We start from the raw sequence: 4114 nt of genomic DNA, 5'->3' as shown, positions 1-4114 counted from the left end.
GCTTCACCGCCTTGATGAAGTCATCCATGTGACAGGAGAAGGAAGCTGGAGACGAGAACAGAAAAGACATAATTGTCTCTTCAGCCCTACACAACCTTACCTTTGAACTCGGTTTGTATCCCAAAACAACTCCCACCATCATGGTACTTAGGACGTCACACAGACTGAACTTATAAAGTGTTTTGATCAGATTTACTAGTGTGTTTGCAACCATTACTGGTTCAAATAAACCCCAGAAGCATCAGAAATGTTTAATAACTTTTCAATCAGGAAAATGTACATGAAGAAGTAGAAAATGTTCCCTGTTACTATTATATATGAGATCATTAGATTATTATTGCTCATGCGTTAATGTAAAAGCAGGGTTTTACAGTTGTAGTTGGTTGAGGTCATTTTGAACTATTTGTACAAGACTGCAACTAATGATTATTTTCATTATGGCTTCATCTGCTGATTATTTTATGAATTACCAGATTGATTGTTTAGTTTTTAAAAATTCTAAAGTGACACAATGTTTTGTTCTACCAACTAGTCCAAACCTGAAAATTATAATAATTAAATTAAAATTATTGTAATACTTGGTCAAATTTTGTCCTTTGAGCCGGATGTGAGTGATCACTGTGGAGCCAAGCCCTTTGATCAGTGTCCAGCTACTGGTGCCCGTCCAAAGTATCCCAGGGAGTCAGTGTTCTCAGGACCCCAGCACCAAAGCACCCAACCTCCACTGTCTCTCCAATTAGCGCCAGAGGCAACACCTGCAATACTCGAAGCACTGCGGCAGATCAGGGAAGACAACCAGAGGCTTCAGTACACCGTGATTTAGACACAAAGGCAGCTTAATGCAGCGAGAGGCTTGGAGGGAGGTGGAGGAGGAATAATGGTTCTGATTACTTCCTCCTTCCACCGCCCGACTTGGGGAGACACCAGTGCACGCTGTTGTTCCCTCAGCCCACCAAATGCGGCAGCTCCCAGCCAGGCCATCTGCCATACTATGCCAATCCCCAGTGTTGTGATTGGAGGCCTGTAAAGAAGAACGAGGCAAGATGGTGATTGGCCACTCCCTCCCCCTCCAGTGAAACAAGATTACCTGAAACCTCAATCATCCCTTGCCCACTACCCACAGATCTAGTGGTGGAGCTGACAGCATGCCTCAAAAGGATGAGACTGTGTCCTACTGAGTGGTCACACCGTCCATTGATTCATCTGCATGGATGAGCTTATTAATTTTCTCACCTGCACCTAACAGAAGCAAATGAGGACTTCCACTCCTCTGGGCTCTCAACCTACCAACCTACCTAACCCTAACCCCAGACTTCAGTAAGGGGGACCCACGTGAGTTTGCCATGCTAAAGACCTCTTTGGATAACCTTCTTCCTAAGGATGCCACTGAAAGGTTTGAATATCAGATCCTGGTAGACCACCTCAAATTCGAAGAAGCACTTCTCATTGCAGACTCGTATACAAACTCTAACCAGCCCTATACAAATACTACAGCCTTGTTAACAGAGCACTATGGACAACCCCACCAGCTAGCACTAAGGTGCATCGCAGACCTAATGGAGTCGCCTAACATCCGTAGCCACAACGCTTTCAAAAGATTTGCCCTCTGAGTAAGAGCCTTGGTGGGCATGTTTGACCAGCTAGGAGACAAAGGCCAGGTGGAGCTTCAGTGTGGATCCCACATCACTAGGCTGATGTCCAAGCTACCAAGGACTCAAAGTCTGGGAAGCCGACTACAAACCTTCATGGGACTGAACAGATGTCAAACGCCTTTGCTGTTCCAGCTGTCCCATTCACCAGTGCCAGTCCATCAGGTTAAGTCATCCTGTTGTGCCCATACTGTGCAGATGCCAAGCACTATCTGAACCAGTGCATTCCTTTCCGCCAGCTTACTACTGAGCAGTGGACTGCCTGGGTCAAGAATAACAGACAATGCTGGCGTTGTGGCCACTCTCACCAGGCCACACACTGTGCAGACTGAAGGCCAGGTGCAAGAGATGTTACTTCAGACATCTGGAGGCTCTCCATGACCTCAACACCAGGCCAGCTTTAGAAATCACCTCCTGCTTTGTGAGTACACCTAATGAAGTGCTATACATGGATAGGAAGTCAGATGCTCCTGAAGCTAACCAAAGTTGTGTTACGTAATTGAAAGCAGGCCATGGAGACCTACATGGTATGGTTCAGAGCGGACTATGCTCCTTCCAGCTGCCGCAAAAGAGCTTAGTTTTAGCTCCTTTGCAGCAACTCCTTTCCAAGGGGAACAAAAGCATCTTGCCTTAAGGACAGTGGGCCAGGGTCTCAGAATGCATGGTATGTCTGTCTCCTTTTCTATTTCTCATGCCAGTCATCCCCAAAGGACTTTCAAGATCCAGAGAGCCTTTACTACAGATCAGCTGGGGATGGCAGAGTACCCCTAACCTGTCGAGATGCTCCAGCATGAATATAAGCATCTATATAAGAATATAAACCTTCTAGGGTTCCTGCAAAGATTTAGGGAGCATGTCGTCGCCATCAGCAGTGACAATAAAGGTATGTTCCACCAGGTCAGGTTGCTGCCAGAGGATAGGCCCCTGCTCCGTTTCTTGTGGAGGGACCTGCAGAGGGAGGCAGCACCCAACATCTACAAGTGGCACATCACGTTCGAGAGTGGCTTCCAAGCGTCAGCAGTCGATGCCATTGCTGGAGTTATATGCTGCTCTGACTGGTGCCCAGTTGGCAGTGCTATAGCAGCTCAAACTCACCAATATGGCTTCTGGAGATGTTGCTGCATAAGACTATTGGTAAGTTGAATGAGACCTGCTGAGACAAGCCCAGGTAGACTGCTTCACGGAGTACCTTCAGGATCTCAGATAACAAACCTGTCCCCTCTACCATTTGTTTGATCAATTAGTCCCTGAATATGATGACCAGCTTAAATTGATCCAGTTTGGAGGTAGACTACATCGCAGTGACTTGCTGGACCAAGAAACTATCAAACTAATAGTGCTGGAGTAACACAGATGGCAGACCTACCCCCTGTCCATCTGCGACTGCTGTTTTATGTTTAGAGGCAGGTTGTTATGTTTGGTCAGCAGTATTTGCGGTGAAAGTGGATGAGAGAAGAAAGTTGCAGCTGAAAATATACTGTAAAGGGTTTGCTACCCACAAGTCATACATGTGTGCGTTCAAAAACATGCAAGTAGAATTGTGTGATATATGTTTGATAGTATTTGACCTTAGGCTTCTGGTGTGAATATGTTTAGTTGCTAATTAGCTTATTTGGTATATTTTACCACTGTGCAAATGAAACATCATTCCAGTGAAGTCTTATTTGATTGTCTTTCATTATGAAATACAGTATAACAGTAATGCTGTCTCAGTGTATAATACATGTATCGCCATTACATTCCACACACCCCACACACCTCACAAAACTGGTGATAACATAAACAAATGTCATTACCTTCTGCATACGTGCTGACCAAGACCACCACAAGGGTCTGTTTCCAGCAGCCTTTATCCATCCTGAGGCGTGAATACAGTCAGCCCCAGGCTTCTAGTGTCTGTCACCTCATTGCCTCTCTTATTTATAGACGTTCACATGCAGAGTAAGTGGGTGGTTATGTAACACTTGTGGACATAAGGTAGATACGTCTGCATTAAATCTGTTGGTAGCTTCCGTTGTTTTTTTGACTGAATCAGTTCTCAAAGATGGATTTTATAAACCTGTTCATCTTTTCTCAGTAAACCTTGAAAATGGAGATACCTGTTTCTGAATATTTACTCCCTTTCAAACACAGTTGTCAAAACCCAGTTGTAATTTGGAAAACAATGCAACTACAAATACCAATGTATTTTTACAAGCGTCAGGTATGCTGTGACTGTCTTGACATGTCCAAGAAGGAGGATTAAAATATTTAATGAAAGATGCCGCACCCTGATGATGAAAGGCTGCAGAGTCTTGCACCCTTGACTGTGTGCTTATAACCCTCCTTGTTAAAGGCAAGCTGGAGCAGGCTGTTGTTGTTTAGTTTTAGTTTTAGTTTAGTGTTCATTAGCAGATGACCACCCACCTAGAGCCGAAGGGTCTGTCCGAGGTTTCTGCCCGTTAAAAGGCAGTTTTTCCTTGCCC

Source organism: Morone saxatilis, unplaced genomic scaffold (genome assembly GCF_004916995.1).
Source record: "Morone saxatilis isolate NCDOM2014 unplaced genomic scaffold, NCSU_SB_2.0 Contig14, whole genome shotgun sequence".
Taxonomy (NCBI): Eukaryota; Metazoa; Chordata; class Actinopteri; family Moronidae; genus Morone; species Morone saxatilis.
The sequence above is the reverse complement of the archived record's forward strand: the minus strand, read 5'-3'. Positions refer to the sequence as shown.